The sequence below is a fragment of the Lygodium microphyllum genome, chromosome 28, assembly GCF_053477565.2.
Source record: "Lygodium microphyllum isolate KBCC chromosome 28, Lygodium_microphyllum_v1.1.10, whole genome shotgun sequence".
In the NCBI taxonomy this organism is placed as follows: Eukaryota; Viridiplantae; Streptophyta; class Polypodiopsida; order Schizaeales; family Lygodiaceae; genus Lygodium; species Lygodium microphyllum.
This window is the reverse complement of record NC_141162.1, coordinates 124,950,401-124,969,674: the sequence shown is the minus strand read 5'-3', so window position 1 is coordinate 124,969,674 and position 19,274 is coordinate 124,950,401.

Genomic DNA, 19,274 nt, shown 5'->3' with positions numbered 1-19,274 from the left:
AAAGCTTCTTTCAGTCTCTCGTCACTTCTCTTTATCCTCGCATGGAGATAGCCTCCCATTCCTTCCTTCGATCTCAGATTAGCATCACCTAATTGCATCTACAGCTTATCTCAGCTTTCGCATTTGTCGATTCCTTCGTCGTTCGCCTTCTTATCACCTTCCTCATCACCTTCCTTGTATTTTATTCCCCTGCTCCTTCAGCTAATACCTCGGCTTGAATTAGTAGAGCTAATCAATCAGTACCCGTGGCCCCGTCTGAAAGAAGAACTGCACAAGATCAACAAGATAAGGATAAACGTAGACCACGTATTTGTTGATGTCGAAGAAGGAAGATGAGGGCAATCAGGGGTAATAGAAAACAAGGAGGAGGGGAAAAAAAATCAATAATTGTAGGCTCCCCCCCGTCGTAGTTGCAACTCGATCCGCTATCTTCAGTCTCCTTTCTTCAATCCTCGTTTTTACATCCTTATGCTTTTCTGAAGACTTCGTCCCCCCTCTCTCTGTCTTGAACTTCCCCTCCAAAAAGCCTCCTTTTCAAAAATAGCATCCGTGTCAAAATAATCATCCCTGGCTTTTCCTTTTCCCACGCTAAATTTGCCATAGTCATAGCGCAATCCAAGTCCAAGGTCTTGAATTGAATCATTTGAAGTAAACGTGTGATTGTCATGATTATAAGTCCCAATCACATAGAAATCCAACTTGATATTATCCATGCTGGCCTTAAGGACATATTTCACAGCGTCCCCATAAATGGAGGTATCAACACCTCTCTAGAATCACCCGAAACTAGGATAGGGTAAAATCTAGGCATTCCCACATGCCAATGCTTTCTAATATCAAAGCATGATAAGATCCTATCAATATGATCTGAATTAGATGCGGTAAACTGAAGATCTAAACCAGCCTGACCTTCTACAATCCCCAAAAGTTCCTGAACTTGTTCAACTGTAGCATTCTGGCCATAAAGACTCAGACTTTTTATAAAGTCCATAATACAACATTGTGCTCAGCATGTTCGCCATACCTGCAAAAAATTTCTTCCAATAAGAACTTACACACTGCACTAATGGTCTTCGTTCTCAAAGGTCTGCCCTCAACATGATTGGTAAGATCCTCTCTAGCCAAAACAATATATCTCATCTGCCATAGACCCATAGGCATAGTAACCAATTCAACTACCCACTTATAATGAATGCATAGCGGATAGGTCGGATGAAGCTCATCTCGATGACGCACTACCGAATACATCTGGCAGTCTCTTCAAGTCTCTACAAAGTGAGAAACATCTCTATACATGCCTTTCCACCAATATTTCTCCTTAATTTTCTCATAAGTAGCCCACATTCCTCTATGACCAGCCCAAGGACTCTCATGAAACTCCCTCATCACCTGTAACTATGTCTCTCTATCGCAGACAACCCGCAAAGGTAATCCACCTCTTTTCTTCAGATGCTTCCAAAGAAATCCGTCCTTGAGAAAATAACCATAGGCTTTTCTTCTGATCTTCTTGAACTCTTTATCTGTCCATTCATCTCTTTTGCTTAGTGTACTAAGTTACTTGCCAATCTGCAACCAATCTCCAACATAGAGTTCTTCTATGAACGCCACAATATCATAGACATAGCAAACATGATCAACCATAGCGGCTGAAATTTCTGCATCATCCTCTTCTGCAAGTAGTGTCTCCTCTCATCATATCTGGCTCTAGACAGCATATCTGCGACTGGATTATCCTTTCCTGCTATGTGTTTAAATTCTGGATTTAATGACTTGATGTATGCAATCCATCTCAGCATAGCTATATCCGGAGTAGAGCAACTCGTAATCATACCTATCAATGGCAAGCAATCTGTCTCTACCACAACTGAGGCTCCAATAAAGTACTCCTTGTCACATTTGAGAGCCGTAACAATCCCCAGTAACTCCCTCTTGATTTGCGGATATCTCCTCTGTCTCTCGTTTAGGACTTTCGCCCCAAACCGAATAGCATACCTGTTTCCATCTGCATCATCTTGATCCACAGCCCAACCTATGCCAATTGGACTAGTGTCAACTGTCAATACAATAGGCCTTCCGCAATTATAATCCACTTTCCTGAGAGTAGGAGCAATCTGCAATAACTTCTTCAATTTTCGCATGGCTCTAGTGTGGCTCTCATCCCAATAAAATTTCTGCCCCTTTCGAAGCAGCTGATATAAACAATTTGCTATGTGTGCAAAATGAGGTATCCAAATCATATAAAACACACAAGCTCCAATGAATCTCCGTACCTCTGAAGTGGTAGAACAATACTCGTAATCTTGCTTATAGCATCCACCTTCTCAGGTGAGGGTTTCCTGCCATAATACCCACACATATGTCCAACAATAACAATCTCATTTACTCCAAAAATAGATTTTTGCCCTGATAGTGTCAAGTTCACTTCTTCTAACCTGGCCAAAATCTTCTCACAAGCTGAAATATGATCAACCACAAAGTATCTACATCCCTGCTTATTTAAACTCTCATTCTTCTCTTCTTCTGCACACCCCTTAATGGGCACATCATCCAAGAAAGGCATGGTAAGCTCAGGTATGTAATCACGAAGGACCTTATGCATGGCATTCATCATATGCACAACAGAATTAATGGCACCTTGAGGCAAGGTACACATCCTGACAAGCCCAATAGGAGTTCTCATAGTGTTTATGTCCCTGCTTTCCAAAGCCAGCTGAAACTGATCATATCCCGAATACAAATCACCTAAAGAATAGATGGCACGTCCAGCAAATGCTTCTACAAACTCATCCACAACTAGACCTATACCAACATTCCTGATAGTAACTCTGTTTACTGGCTGCATGTTCTATATAAATCGGAGAGTACCATTCTTCTTTGGAACCGTAAACCACCTATTTGAGTATGGTGCAGATGAAGGCTCTAGGATTCCCATCATGATTTTCTCATTCAACAAATCAATCAGCTTTGGCAGGTGTGCCTTAGGCACTGGAATAGGTCGAAGGTTCCATGGAATATGAGGAATAGTAAAGATCACCATAGGAGCAACAATATCTGGATTCACACATTCAATCTCATGCGAGAAAAAAGCAAACCCCCTTCCATGTCGCTCAAGCATCTCCTGAAAGCATTGCTTCTCTATGGATAGCAAGAAATCACCATTTCCAATTTTTAATTTAGCAAGAGTCCTTGCTGAAAATTGATGGCCTATATGCTCTAGATTCCTCAAAATTGGCTGTTTGGCAGCCCTCTCTATTTGCTGATCACTGTCAGGTGGAAGCGGTACAGCTACCAGCTTCACCTTCTTATCCACAGTTTTGTATTTCGTGTCAACCCTGGCTTCATTATGATCCTCTGCATTACTCAAATCTTGCTGTAAATCAGCAATTCTGCACTCCGGTGGCTGAATATCCTCAGCCCTCTGCTCTATGGACTGCATAGGAACAACCCTAAACTCTGAATGCTGAAATATTTCAGCAGTAAACTCTGTTGGCTCAAAGTTTTCAGCCCTCTGTGTCTCTGTAAGCTGATCATAATCAGCCGGAAACTCTGTTTGCTGAATTTCTTCAGCACTCAACACTTTTTGCTGAATCACCTCAGCCTCAGACTCTATCTGTGACACAAAATCTGCAATTTCATGAAACATGTCCAAGGATTGCACTAATACATTGCTGTGACAACTCTGCATATCAGTTTTCAGCATATTTTTCATCTCTGTCATCGTATCTGCACAAATCATACTATCATACATCCCATCTATATGCTCATCATCCTTTAAAATACCTACATTTTTCAAATTTTTCTCCTTCCTGCATATGTACTGCTTGGCAGCTCTAGGCAACTTAGAAGTCTTCTGATAACTCATCAAACTGTTTGCTGAAATTCCAACAAAACTGGAGGAGAAAACACTGTTGCCAGGAGGCGAGAACTCCAATCTCCTCTGCTCTGTACCACCGTCGTCTCGCGAAATAGCGGTACCTAATGAAAACCCGAATCCCTCACAGTGGGCAAAGGTGCATCTCTAAGAGTATCCCTGTTTCTAACATGGTTCACACACAGAGTCATAAACTGAACTGCTCTCATACCATCTTTACTGCAAATCCGTGCATAAGCAGATCCATCATCCATTACCTTTGTTTCCATGCACATCTCTGTGATGAATTGTTGTCTAAGAATTATGGGATAAGAGCATGAATCCTGCACAAAGAAATGAAAATCCTCCTCTACATCTCCAATAGAAACCCTGACACTGGGACAGGCAGCATACAAATCACCTGCAGTGTTGTTGGCGACTCTCATACGCCACCCATGCTCTACATCCATAGGCCATCTATTACTTTCATAAACTCCACGAACTATGAGATTAATCTCTGAACCATGATCCACCAAAGCAACATAAGGTACCTGTTTCTCTCCAATTTTTACCATCGTTTCTGTAGTTGCCCTAGCCCAATGACTCCGCGAAAAGTGACTACACGGTATCAAGACAGGCTCATCAGTTTCAGCATAATGCATAGGCTCAACCCTCTTCTCTATCTGTGGAAAAATAGAAGCATTCTCAACCATAACCTCATCCTCATCCTCATCCAACTCCCCAATCAAAACTCCCTGTGTATCAGTAGTAGGCAATGCATGTCTTTTCCTCTTCAAGACTTCTTGGAACTGATCTTGAAACTCTCTTTTCGAGATGCCAAAAACCTCAAAAATAGTAAAATTCACCTCACTGCCAAGTATCTTGTCATTAAAGATTTTCTTCATGTCCGTAGATGTCTCAATATCGGACATCAATCTAAACCCTGGCTGCTTTCTCTCTCTAGGCTCTTGCCTCTTTTCTTTCTTTTGAGCATCTTCCATCTATCGTTCTGGCGCTGGTCTCAAAGACGGTCCTGCAGTAGGTGGAGTAACAAACTCACCCCTCTAGTCTTTTTAGATGCACTTGGATTTTCTTCATCCCTCTTACGCTTCTCCTCAACAAGTACATCTGCTCCTTGAGACTTAGCCAAGTAGGCATAAATAGTATACCTGTCAACAGGCGAATCCCAACCCGTCTCAGATCTGATACTAGAGCCTGCATTAGTCAAAACAGTTTGCTGAATTTTTCCCTTGTTTACCGTCTCCATAGCATAAGTCCATAATGCTGACTGATTCTCTGATCCTTTCTCAATCTAGAGTCCATATGCAGAAGCATCTCCTCTAGCTGCCACATAAGAAGTACGCGCAGCCATGTCATCCACTAACTTCTTCATTCCGCCTTTCCCAAAGTTGGTAGCAAGCGGAGCTTCTGTTTCAGTCAACCAAATCTTACCATCTTGTCCCCAAAATACCAAATTCTTCCTCCTTGCATCCTGAAAAGATTCACAATCCCTGCAATGTTGATGGTCCGTACTATCACACCAAATACATCTTCGATCTCTCCTAGGTGCACTAGGAGCACTCCTAGGTGCAGTAGGAGCACTAGAAGAAATAGTAGGTGCAGTCGAAGCAAAATGCTCTTTCAATTTTCCCACCAATTCTTCTTTAACTGACTCTAGTGTCAAATCCGTTATGCTTTTGATTATATCATCAAGAGAGGAAGGCACCGATGGAGCGGATGGTTGTGGAGCAGAAGGAGCTGGCATCGGTCTTGGAACAGGATGAACGGGAGGAGTAGAAACAGTAGGCACTGGCATAGGCCAAGAAACTGGCTGAGGAAGAGAAGAAATAACAGGGATAGAAGCAGGCATAGGAGCAGAAGACGGCGTCGGTATCATAGATCCATTCTGTAGGCGGTGTCGTAGAGTTTGCTATCCACACCAGATAGATCAGACGTTCCTAAACAATCCTCCGTTTTTGGGCATTTAAATTTCTCCTTGAACACTTTTAAATCAATGACCTTGTTGATTGGCATCAGAGCTTCAACAGCTAGTCCAAGACCATGGAGAATGTGGACCAAATCTCTCACACAACTGACGTTCCCCAAAGCCATATGACATCTATATTGGGATTTTGAATTCGCCACGTGAGGAACAGGCTCAGAGCTATCAATTACACAACCGCAATCAATATGACAAAAACCCAAAATTCAGAGAGGTCTCTGTAATCTCAGGGCTTGCAAGCGAGCTCATCATAAACAGATCAAGCAACTGTGATGAGTTGGGGAAGCGTCTTTTGTTGTTGTTGAGGGTCTTCGGGCTGGTGAAAGTCCTCCATGTTGTAGATGACGGTGATGTAGAGGGAGCAGATGGGCATCTGGCAATCTCCCATAGTTCACAAATAGGGGTACAAGGAAATTGCCTAGAAAGGGATGTGAATCAAGGTGCGGCTGCTGAATGTGGGAGTATAAGCGCTGCACTTGTAGGAGGTCCTTTCTGTGCCTACGCTGCTGCAGAGTGGCGATCAAGCTATTCCGTGAGTACAATTCTGGGATCTCAGCTGGCATAACCTGTCAACATGAATGGGTAATGGCAAGGTCCCATGTGCGGATCACACATACAATAGCTGCATCTTGGATAGCCTGTTTGAAGATGAGAAGGGCAATTCCTTTTTGTTCGATGCACAGTTGACAGTGTACTTGTCGGTCTCGTTGCTACAGTGGGAAGACCCTTGGGTCTATGACCTTGTTTTGAACTTGAAGATGAAGGAGATCATGCTCCTGCATAGGATGAAACCATGACGATCTGATATGTGGATTTCTTAAAGCATGCTGTTGTTACTTGTATGCTATGTTGTAGTCCGTTCTTGGCAGATAACACTCTTCCTTCTCGATAGTCTTCCTCAAGTTCTCCTCCCCAGTAGAGAGTTCCAAGCGATGGTGTCGTCTGTGAAGATCCTCCCAATTTTAGATGATTGATATCTTGTTGGATTATTTTTCTCCATGGCTGCATTGTCAGTACCCCTGCAAAAAGGACATACAAGTCTGCACGGTCCACAGCTCGTAAATAGTCATTCGTCTTAAGCAACACGGTAAAACTCGTGGCAACCTCCGAAGAAGCTCCGCGATCTCAGAAACATATTTCGATGCATACATCTGGATCTCAGACTTTCCTATTCAGATCCCCCTTGACTTCATCTAGGTCCTCTTTGAGATCCCTCGCAAAAATTTTGGAATCGCGGTCTACTTCATCCATGTGTTGTGTGCAGGACTGGAGTTCCACCTTGGTTCGCTTGGAGAGGCGAGCAGAAGCTATAGCGAGCTCCTTGACAAGAGTGGCATCTGGAAGTGCCTTCTTCATACAGTGTGCCAGTAGTTTTCCAGAATAAAACGATTCAGGATCGAGAGGTTCTGTACAGAAGCCTCCTATTGCGAGAGACAGACTGCCCCCCCTTTGCTAATTCCCTTAATTTTCTCCTAAATTGCCTGGTAAAAAGCAAAAAAAGCTCATTTTCTAACAAGAATAGGCTAGGCCAACACCAGTAGCTTGCCAAAAAATTATCTTGACGACTGTATCCCACACTATGCCCATCACAAAATACTCCTTCCAAGTCCACTTTATTTTACCCATTTCACCTTTAGCAGAAAAGGGTCGTAAGTTACTTGCTCCTTGGTTTCCCAAACTGTCAGAAACCACAATTTGCAGCATATAATGTGTGGGACATGGATCTACATATTTGGTAGCATTCCAATCAGCAAACCAGGCCCAATAGCCATCCTTGTCGAAGCTTGACACATTCTATGGGAGCAGCTGCAGTCTTTGAGACAGCTGCAGAGATTCCTCCCATCAAAGGCAAAGGCATATGAACCCTTCTTCTCCATGGCATGTAGTGCTAATGTATCTTCTTAAAAAATTCTTTGTCCCGCATATTACGTTGGCCTTGTTCACGTGCAACCTTTATCTTCATAGCTTAAATGTCGACTTCTATAAAGCTTCCTTTGATTCCACGGTTTCCTGCACTTTTCTTGGAATTCATCATTGAAATTGACAGCATAATAATATTCTTTGGCATCAGTTTTTCATATTTTTCTGACACACACACAACATGCACACAAACAGAAACACACATAAACACAAACACACAAGTGGAGTATGTACATTGGATGCGGGTACTGAAAAGGACGGAAAGATAATGTAGCAATCAAACACAATGAAACACACGCAAAAAGATAACACAGATTCACAACAAAAATGGAGGTGTTTACGGCTCGGATGCGCAGCAGCACGACATCCACCCCCTCTAAACTCATAGGTAGCATTGTCAAAAACCTGTTTCACCTCATATGGTCCAAACCATCTTTGAACCATTTTTCTCATGCTACTATGCTGATTCTCTAGGCTACTGTCGTAGACTAGAACCCAATCTCCTTCCTTTATGGCTCTAGGCCGCAAGCCATGCCTCAAATCAAACATGTCTTTGTTTCTGAGTCGGGCTGCCCTTAAACGATCAACTGCTAGCTGCACATCTTCTGTCCTTCTCTCTAGTTGACGAATCCGAAGAGCTAGAAGCTCCTCCCTTGATAAATTCTCTTGCCATGGAAGAGCACTCCACGTGAGAGCACAAATTTCAGTAGGCATGACAGATTTTTGCCCATACATCAACTCTGCAGGCATATATCCAGTAGTCATGCTATGTGTAGAGCGGTCTGCCCACAATGCAAAAGGTAGTAATGCCCACAATGCAAAAGGCCAATCTCCAATCCGACCTCTACAAGCTTTTGCCAATGCCTTAACTATCGGCGGATGTCCTCTTTCGCTCTTGCCATTCCCCTCTGGATTATAGGCAGTAGTAAGATCCAACTTAATCCCAAGCCGTGAGAAAAATTCTCTAGCTTCGTCTGTATCTAGCTCTCCACGATCAGCTGTAATCTTGCCTATACATCCATACCTGCAAAATATTTCTTCCAACAAGAATTTACATACTGTAGTGGTGGTCTTCGTCCGTAAAGATCTGCCTTCAACATAGTTTGTAAGATCCTCCCTAGCCAAGACAAGATATCTCATCTGCCAAAGTCCCACTGGCAAAGTAACCAAGTCAATCACCCATTTATAATGCATACATAGCGGATAGGTCGGATGCAACTCATCACAATGCCGCACTAAAGAGTAGAGCTGACAGTCCCTACAAGTCTCCACAAAGTGGGAAACATCTTTATACATCCCTTTCCACCAGTATCTTTCTTTGATTTTCTCATAGGTAGCCCAGACACCTCTATGTCCAGCCCAAGAACTCTCATGAAACTCTCGCATAATCTGTATCTGCATCACTGCCTCACAAACTACCCTCAAGGGTAGGCCACCTCTCTTCTTTGGGTGCTTCCAAAGAAAATCATCTTTCAAGAAATACCCATAAGCCTTTCTTCTAATTTTCTTGAATACATCATCTGTCCAATCAGCTCTTCGAGTCAATGAACTCAGATACTGACCAATTTGCAGCCACTCGTCAACATAGAGTTCTTCAGTAAAGGCTTCAACAGTAGATACATGACAATCATGAACAAGGACAGAAGCTGCAAACCCTGTCTCATCATCTTCTACAAGCATTGACTCCTCATCCTCATATCTCGCTCTAGACAGCATGTCAACAACTAGATTATCTTTTCCTGCTATGTGTCGAAATTCTGGATTCAATGATTTGATGTAGGCAATCCACCGAAGCATCGCTATATCTGGAGTCGAACAACTAGTAATCATGCCAAGCAAAGGCAAACAATTTGTTTCCACAACAACTGAAGCACCAATAAAATACCCTTTATCACACTTCAGTGCAGTGACTACTCCCCACAACTCTCTTTTAATCTGCGGATATCTCCTCTGTCGCTCATTAAGAACCTTAGCTCCAAAGTGGATTGCATATCTGTTTCCATCAGCATCATCTTGTCCCACTGCCCAACCTATGCCAATAGGGCTAGTATCAACTGTCAACATGAGAGCCGTCCACATTGATAATCCGCCTTGCGAAGAGTAGGAGCTGATTGCAACAGCTTCTTGAGTTTACGCATGGCTTTCGAATGCTTCTCATCCCAATGAAACTTCTACCCCTTTCGAAGTAGCTGATAGAGAACATCTGCAATGTGAGCAAAATGAGAAATCCAAATCATGTAAAATACACAAGCTCCCACAAATCTCCGCACCTCTGAAGTAGTCGAGCAATACTCTACAATCCTGCTTATGGCATCCACCTTTGCAGGTGAAGGCTTCCTGCCATAATAACCAACCATATGCCCAACTATGATAACTTCATTAACACCAAAGATAGATTTCAGTGCTGAAATAGTCAAATTTACCTCCTCTAATCGTGTCAATATTTGCTCACAAGCAACCAAGTGCTCAGCCACAAACTGTCTACATCCTCGCAAATCAAGACTCTCATCCTTTTCTTCTTCTGCACAACCCTTAATAGGCACATCATCTAAGAAAGGCATGGTATACTGCGGAATATAGTCTCGCAGAACTCTATGCATAGCATTCATCATATGAGCAACTGAGTTGGTGACACCTTGAGGCAAGGTGCACATCCTTACAAGACCAATAGGTGTCCGCATAGTGGTAATATCCCTGCTTTCCAAGGCAAGCTGAAACTGGTCATAACTAGAATACAAGTCACCTAGGGAATAGATGGCTTATCCTGCAAAAGCCTCAGCAAACTCATCCACAACTGGACCTGTTCCCACATTCCTGATTGTCACTCTATTCACAGGCTGCATATCCTAAATAAATCTCAAGGTTCCATTCTTCTTTGGTATAGTAAACCACCTGTTAGAATAGGGCGCAGAAGAGGGCTCCAAAATCCCCATCTTAATCTTCTCATTCAACAACTCTATCAGCTTTGGCAAGTGTGCTCTAGGCACAGGTATAGGACGTATATTCCATGGCACATGAGGAACAGTGAAGATGACCATAGGCGCAACCAATTCGGGACTAATGCAGCCAATTTCATGAGGAAAGAAAGCAAATGCCTTACCATGTCATCCAAGCAGCTCTCTAAAACATTATTTTTCCACTGGAAGCAAGAAATCATCATTCCCAATCTTCAATTCTGCAAGAGTTTCAGCTGTAAATTTATGTCCAATATTTGCAGGATCTCTCAACATAGGCTGCTTCATAGCTTTTTCTATCTGCTCATCACTATCAGGGGGAAGCGGCCCTGCAACCAGTTTAACCTTCTTATCAACTGTTTTATACTTCGTGTCAACCTTGGTATCAGTCAGGCACTCTTTTCTTTGCTGCAATTTCTGCAATTTTTCAGCAACTCTCAACTGTGTTGGCTGAAAGATTTCAGCCCTTTGCTCTATGGACTGCATGCGTGCAGCCTGAAACTCTATATGTTGAAAATTTTCAGCATTAAACTCTGTTGGCTGAATGGTTTCAGCCCTCTGCTCTATGGACTGCCATGATGCAGCCTCATACTCTATATGCTGAATTTTTCCAGCATTTAACTCTGATGGCTGAAAGGTTTCAGCCCTCTGCAACTCTGAAAGCTGATCAAGATCAGCCATAGATTCGGTTTGCTGAGTTTTCTCAGCCTCTGACTCTGTTTTCAGCATAAAATCAGAAATTTCCTGATACATATCCAAGGTTTGCACATGTATGATCCTTGAACCCTTACATACATCAGTTTTCAGCATATTTCCCATCTCAGACAATGTATCTGCATAAGACATCCCTTCATACAGCCCATCCACATGCTCTTCTACTTGCAAAATACCTGCAATCTTCAACTCTTTCTCCTTACGACCAATGTACTGCCTGGCAGCTCTAGACAAATCTGAAATTTTTTGATAACTCACTGAACTATCTGAAGAAAAACCAAAAAAATTAGTGGAGAAAGACTGGTTGCCAAGAGGTGAGATCTCCTCTTTTCTCCGCTCCGTACCACTGGCATCTCGCAAGACAGCGGTACCTAATGAAAATCCAACTCCTTCGCAGGTAGTGGTGCCTCACGCAAGGAGACCCTGTTTCTGGGATGATTTACTCCAATAGTCATAAATTGAACAGCTCGCATACCATCCTTACTGCATATCCGTGCATAGGCTGAGCCATCATCCATCACTTTCGTCTCCATTCTTGCTTCTGTAATGAAAGGCTGTCCAAGAATAATCGGATAAGAGCAAGAATCCTGAACAAAGCAATGATAATCCTCTTCAACATTACCAATAGAAATTCTGATGCTCGGACAAGCAGCATACATATCACCAGAAGAATTATTGGCTGCTCTCATGCGCCAGCCATGCTTTGCATCCATAGGCCACTTGCCACTCTCATAAACACCTCGAGCAATAAGATTAATCTCGGAACCATGATCGACTAAAGCGACCAAAGGAATCTGTTTCTCTCCAATCCTTACTGTTACAACTATATATATCATCTCTCACTTGACTTGGGTCTCACCTATATATACTAACTCTACATCAATATGAATCATTCTTTGGGAGCATGTCTTGTGTATCTCTCTCGTACTCTCTCTCTCTCTCAACATGGTATCAGAGCAAGAATAATAAAATATTTATCCTCCCTTTTGATGTAGAGATTTGGGTCAGCAAAACATGCAACAAAACCTTTAGATGTGAGGAACTGATCAATCTTAATATACCAAGCACGAGAGGCTTGCTTCAATCCATATAATGCACGATGAAGTTGACATACAAGATGCTCCTTTCCTGCAATCATAAAACCTTCAGGTTGCTCCATATAGATTTCTTCTTCAAGATCTCCATTGAGAAAAGCCGTTTTAACATCCATTTGGTGAATTTCTAGATCAAATAGTGTTGCAAAAGCCAAAATCATACGAACAGTTGTGGAGCGCACAACGGGAGAAAATGTTTCTTGATAATCTACTCCTGCAATCTGTGAGTAACCTTTTGCAACAAGTCGTGCTTTGAACTTATCAAACGAGCCATCAGCTTTGGTCTTGGTTTTATAAACCCATTTACATTTGATAGGAACACGATTTGGGGGGAGTTCAGTAAGAATCCATGTACCTTTGGAGATTAAAGAATCGTACTCAGCTTGCATAGCTTCTTGCCATTGATCCCTTTGAGACGAATTGATAGCGTCCATATACGATATTGGATCGTCTTGGACAGACATAGCATCATCAAAAACATCATATTCAATAGAATAGAATCCATGCTCTATCTCAATAGGAAGATCAACATAGATCTCCAAATTTTCATCAATTTTCTTTGGAGGTGAAGGAGGTTTATGATCATCAGAATTAGTAGAATCACAAAGCAAGTAAGGAAATGCACTAAGCAAAGATTGTGTATCATCTGAAACATCTGACGACCATGTGCCACCCATAGTCTTCTCATCAAATATAGCATCACGACTAATGATAACCTTTTGAGAAGAAGGATCATAAAATTTGTAACCTTTGGAATGATCTGAATAACCAAGAAAAATAACCTTCAAACCTGGAGGATCCAACTTATGTCGAGTGTCCTTGGGCACATGAATATTGTTCCAAGTTCTTGTCTCACTGATTGAGGCATGTATCATTGTATTCAAGAAAACTTTATAGTAAATCATTTTTGTATCGTAGGTATGTGTAGGGGCTCGGGTTTTTCCCTTGTTCTCCCCAAGGGTTTTTTTTCACTCGCAGCCAGAGACCTTTGTTTGAGTGGGGATGTTACAACTATATATATCATCTCTCACTTGACTTGGGTCTCACCTATATATACTAACTCTACATCAATATGAATCATTCTTTGGGAGCATGTCTTGTGTATCTCTCTCGTACTCTCTCTCTCTCTCAACACTTACCACTGTCTCAGTGGTTGCTCTAGCCCAATGACTACGTGAAAAATGGCTGCGAGGAATGAGGATAGGAGTATCATCATCTTCATACTGCATAGGCTGAACTATATTCTCCAACTGCGGATTGTCAGAAGCATTCTCAACCATCACTGCATCATCATGCTCTTCCCCAAGAGCTCCATGCCATAACCCTTGTAAAGCAGGTCCTTCCATCGCATGTCGTTTCCTCCGCAAAAGATCCTGCATCTGATCCTGTATTTCTCTTCTAGCAATTCCAAGAGCTTCACCAACAGTAAAAGTGACTTCACTATTCAAAATTATTTCATGAAAAATCTTACTCATATCCGTCTGCATATCAAGGTCTGACAAGAGCTTGAATCCTAGCTCCTTTCTTGGTTGTCTCTTTTCTTTCATCTGTTTGTCTGCCATAGGTTGTTCAAGACCTGATTGAGCTGGAGAACTCGTCATTGGTGGAGCTGTAACAGGTGGTGAAACAAAGTCACCCCCTCTAGTCTTTTTGGAGGTGCTGAGACCCTCCTCATCTCTTCTTCTCTTTTTCTCAACCATAGCATCTAAACCCTATGTTTTCGCCATATAAGCAAAAATAGAATACATGTCAACAGGAGAATCCCATCCCATTTCTCCTCGGATGCTGGAGCCCACACAAGTCATAGTGGATGCCTGAACTTTTCCTCTTCTCGCTATCTCCAAGGCAGAGGACCATAAAACAGAGTCTCCATCTGATTTTTTCTCAAGCTGGACTCCATAAGCTGAAGCATCTCCTCTAACACTCACATAAGCTGATCGCACAGCCATATCATCAACGAGCTTCTTCATGCCTCCCTTACCAAAGTTCGTGTCAAGAGGAGTACCAGTCTCTGTCAGCCATATCTTCCCATCTTGTCCCCAGAACACTACGTTCTTCTTACGCGCTTCTTGGAAAGCATCACAATCTCTGCAGTGTTGGTGCTCTGTACTATCGCACCAAATACATCGTCTCCCTTTTCTTTGGCCAGCTGGAAAAGCAGTCACTGGAGCAGGTGCTACAGCAGGTACTGACATAAGTTGCTCTTTTAACTTTCCAACTTCAGCTTTGACTGCCTCTATCGTCAAATCTGCCAAGCCTTTAATAACATTATCTACTGATAAGGGCACTGGAGCAGCAGGAATTGGCAGATTTACAATAGGAGGAGTAGGCTTAGGCATAGAACTTACAGCAGGGGTAGAAGTAGAGGTCTCCAAGGATTTTTCAGAAGCAGAACCTGTATTACGATGCAATCGTACCCTTCTGTGCTGCTTCTTAACAAGCGCATTCATAGCATCAATGACATGTCTCCACTCGGTCTTTAAACCTGAATCAGTAGCTTGATCTTCCAAAAGATCATCCAACTTTTCTTGTAAATTAGCATCAGCAACTTGTAAAAATAATTCCACTTTCTGCATCTCCAAAGCTTGCTGCTCAGTTCCATCCAACTGATCATAGCGGCTCTCAAACTCTCGCAGAAGGGCGGTAACTGAAAGTCCTTTATTAGGCATAGAAACTCATGCTAAGAAATTCCTACGGTTCATAAGACATGTATCCTCCAAGAAATATTCATCTTTTAATGCCTTCTTAAACTCTGTCCAACCAGCATGTGTTCCTTGAATTTCTGAAATTCGGACTTCAAGCGTGCGAACCACGATCCGCAAGAAGTAGCGGCTCCAAACATCTTGAGAAACCCCAAAAAACTTCATCTTTTCTTCATACAAATGCAGGTAAGTTGAAAATTGTTGGCCGTTGAACTGCTTCATCTCCTGTTGGACAGCTTTCAAGGCATCCATGGCATCACTATCGCGTTTCGCGTGTGCTTGCTACTGCATATAGGTTGTAAATGACTGAAATAGATGCTTCATGACATTCTCATCTGCCATCTCTTCTTGCGAGTCTCCCATCTTGCTGAAAATTGACGCAGCGCTTTCACGTCGGGTTCACCGGAAATGTCGTAGAGTTCATGCAAGAGCTGCAGAACACGGGGTTCAAGATACAACAAGGAAAGAGGCTAACAAGAAGATCTCAATTTTTTATGCCAAAGAACACTATATTGCTTATCAAGTTCGTAGAGTTACAACAAAGAAACTGCCAACAAATAAATTTTGTTCAAGTCCTTCAGCATATAACTTTTGGCTTTACTCCAAGGCTTTTAAGCAATTTCAAACTTTCAGGCCGCTAACAAAGGTAGACAGCAGAAGGTTCACAAATAGTCTCAAACCCCATGTATAAATCGGAGCAACATCAAGGGCCACCTGTACTTCAGCATTGCTGAACTCCTATAAACCTGGGTGAATTTTGTTCATGTACTTAATGCAGAAGTGTGTCATCAACAGGTGCTGCTATGTTCCATCTCCAAATAGCTGCAACAAACACTTGAAGTATATGAGTTAGAGGGCTTCCACCAGGGGTATGTATGTGTGTGTGCGGCTTTCTTTACCACTGGCAAAAAGAAAGAGAAAAAAGTTGTCATTGATAGGAGGACTCTTTTGAAATTGCACAGGCCAAGAATTGTGTTCACTGCTGCAAGGAAGCTCCTCTAAAGGTAAAGAAGCTTCCAACTTTTTAGCAACCTCACGAACCTTAGGCAATGTTTGGTTTGATGGATTTGCTTGTAATCCATGAAAACTAATCTGAGAGTTGCCGTTCCCTGTGACTTCAAATGTGCCCTGCCATACAATTTGAGCCTCAGGATACACTTTTGTAGATTCTTGATAGCGTGTGACAAGATGATTTGACTGAAATCTTCAATCTTCTAGAGCGGCCAGTCTCTTGATCCATTAGACCATCTTCACCATTCAAAAATCAATGACTGTGTGGACCTCTGAGAAGCTGAGATCGCAACGTCGTGAGGACAAGGGATGGCACTCCTGTAATCACTGTTCGATAAGTAGGTCTATGGAGATCCATCAAGGATAACACTTTCCATGGTGTCTGTAGAGGTATATAAGTGAGCATCCTGCGAATCGCCTTCTTCGGGCCCCATCATCTTCGATATGTAGGTACACTGGTAGAATCTAAGGTACTGCAAGTTGTCGTCACAGAATGTCGAGATCGAGCTCCATTAATTACCAAAGAAAACAAGGCTTCGGGAGAGGCGAAGCGAATTCGTCAGTTCAGGTGATGAGAGAAGAAATCCAGAACTCCCCTTCCGTTCAGGAAGGCTACCCACTAATGAAGAATAAGGCTCGCCTCAAGAGAGCTCCCAGTAAAGGCGAGAGAGCCCAAGTGATGGCAAAGTCCCCCCCGATCATTAAGATCCTCATATCGATCATCTGCAGTCTCAGTCGCCTTTGTCAACTGCTTTTTCTCTTTGGCATTCTAGGAATGTCAATCTCTAAATTGGTGAGTGAAAAGCCGCCTGAAGTTCCTGGCTCCATGCATCATGTCTGGGGCGTCCACTCAAGTCGTGTTCTCGTTGATGACATCAACATCACCACAAGCTTTTCATAGCTTGGTCCATAATTCCCATAGCAATGTGCCCCAATCTCAACATAGCATCGGTAAGGCTATATTGAGGATGCGAAGCTTTTAATATTTCCCTCCAACTTTTGAAACAGGAAGCCTAACCCACCTCTTACACTTGTTCTAGACACTTGTCTCTTATCTCCCCCAGGATTGTTTTGACAGAGAGAACAGAACCAATCTCCCTCCGGTATGCAGGATAGACCAACACATTCTATGTGATATGCTCCTGGGCATCCATCACAGAGAATAAGATCTCCCCATCAGGCAATTCCTGCAGGTCTGCCACACCCTTCTCCTTCATACAACCCACATGATATTCTCGTTCGCATTGATCACATAACAGTATGGTTTTGGCACCGAACCCTGATTTTAGAAAGTCACCATTCTTGCAAATTACACAGCCACCAATTGCATTCTTAGATGCTTTGACCACTCGTTGAAAAAGAAGCTTCCTTTGATTCCACGGTATCCTGCACTTTTCTTGGAATTCATCATTGAAATTGACAACATAATATTACTCTTTGGCATCATTTTTTCATATTTTTCTGACACACACACAACATGCATAAAACTGAAACACACACAACACAAACACACAAGTGGAGTATGTACATTGGATGAGGGTACTGAAAAGGACGGAAAGATAATGCAGCAATCACACACAATGAAACACACGCGAAAAGATAACATAGATGTACAACAAAAATGGAGGTGTTTACGGCTCAGATGCGCAGCAGTACGACAGCGGGTCTTCCATATCCTCCTCTTGGTCAAAGTCGAGACTGCATCCTGGGCATCTTGCCAATCCGTTTTAAGACCCATAGGCTTCGTGCGATCCTTAAGAACCTCTCCTAATTATTCCTGAAGAGCAGGATCTGCAGCTTGCAAGAAAAGCTCAACTTTCTCAACATCCAATGCTCTTTGTTCAATGGCATCAAGCTGACTATGCCTCTCTTCAAATTCTCGAATCAACTCTGAAGCAGCTAGACCTTTGTTTCGCATGTAGACCCACTCTCGGAATGACCGTCGTGTAGCCATCCCAAAGTCCTCAAGGAAATACTCTTCTTTCAGGGCCTTCTTAAAATCTTGCCAATGCGAATTTTGAATAAAAAGATCAGTCACTTTTTCCCTCAAGGCGGGTGTGACAAGACGAAGGAAATACTTACTCATAAGTCCAGCTGGTACTCCAAAAAATCCCATCTTGTTCTCATATGTCTTCAAATAAGCTGAAACATTACAGCCATCAAATAACTTCTTCTCATTCTCAACTGCTTCAATCGCCTTAGTCGCGCCGATTGCATTTTCCTGCTCCGAATATAGTTGCCTTTGCTGAGACAACTGTTGTTGATGCAATTGCTACTGCTGCTGCATATACAATTGTGTCTGCTGATTTTGAAGCTGCATATACATAGACATATTCTGCAAAATCTGCTTTAAATCATCCGTTCAAGTACTTGAAGTAGCAGTCAATGATGGAGCTAAAGTAGAGGACGAAGTAGGAATTGTAGAAGGCTGAAATGGATGCTGAAGTATCTCCCATCCTAAAATTTATGTGACGCTTTCACGTCGGGTTCACCAAAGATATCGAAGGGTTTTCGAAAGCAAAGTCGTGACCACAAAGGTCCTTGAGAAATTCCAAGATGGAAGATCAAGTGAAGCAAATAATCAAGACAAATATGTTGCCAAGTAACAATTGTATTACTGCCAAGTTATCACTGTGAGCATAGAGAAACATCATAACAAAACCACATGTGACCTATGCAATTGACCCATGCCATGTATACAAGCTCTTATTAGAGTCCAAGCTTATGAAAAGCAAGGTTTCAAATGCACACAATTGACAACAGTTTCTGCCTGCTTTGCATCATCTATATGTGATTGCAACAGTTGACAAATCTGTGCCACCCTCTCATAAGCAGTTTACTGGTTGAAGATGACGACTTTGTAAACATAATCAAGCTTCTCATTATAATTGTTATAGTTGGCCATGCTGCAGAACTGGTTGAAGATGATGAAGGGAACTAATGGGATGTTCACATCTAGTTTACTTCCCACAAATCCATGAATAATGATGTTGAATGAAAGAGATGCATCAAGGAGCAATGGTAAAG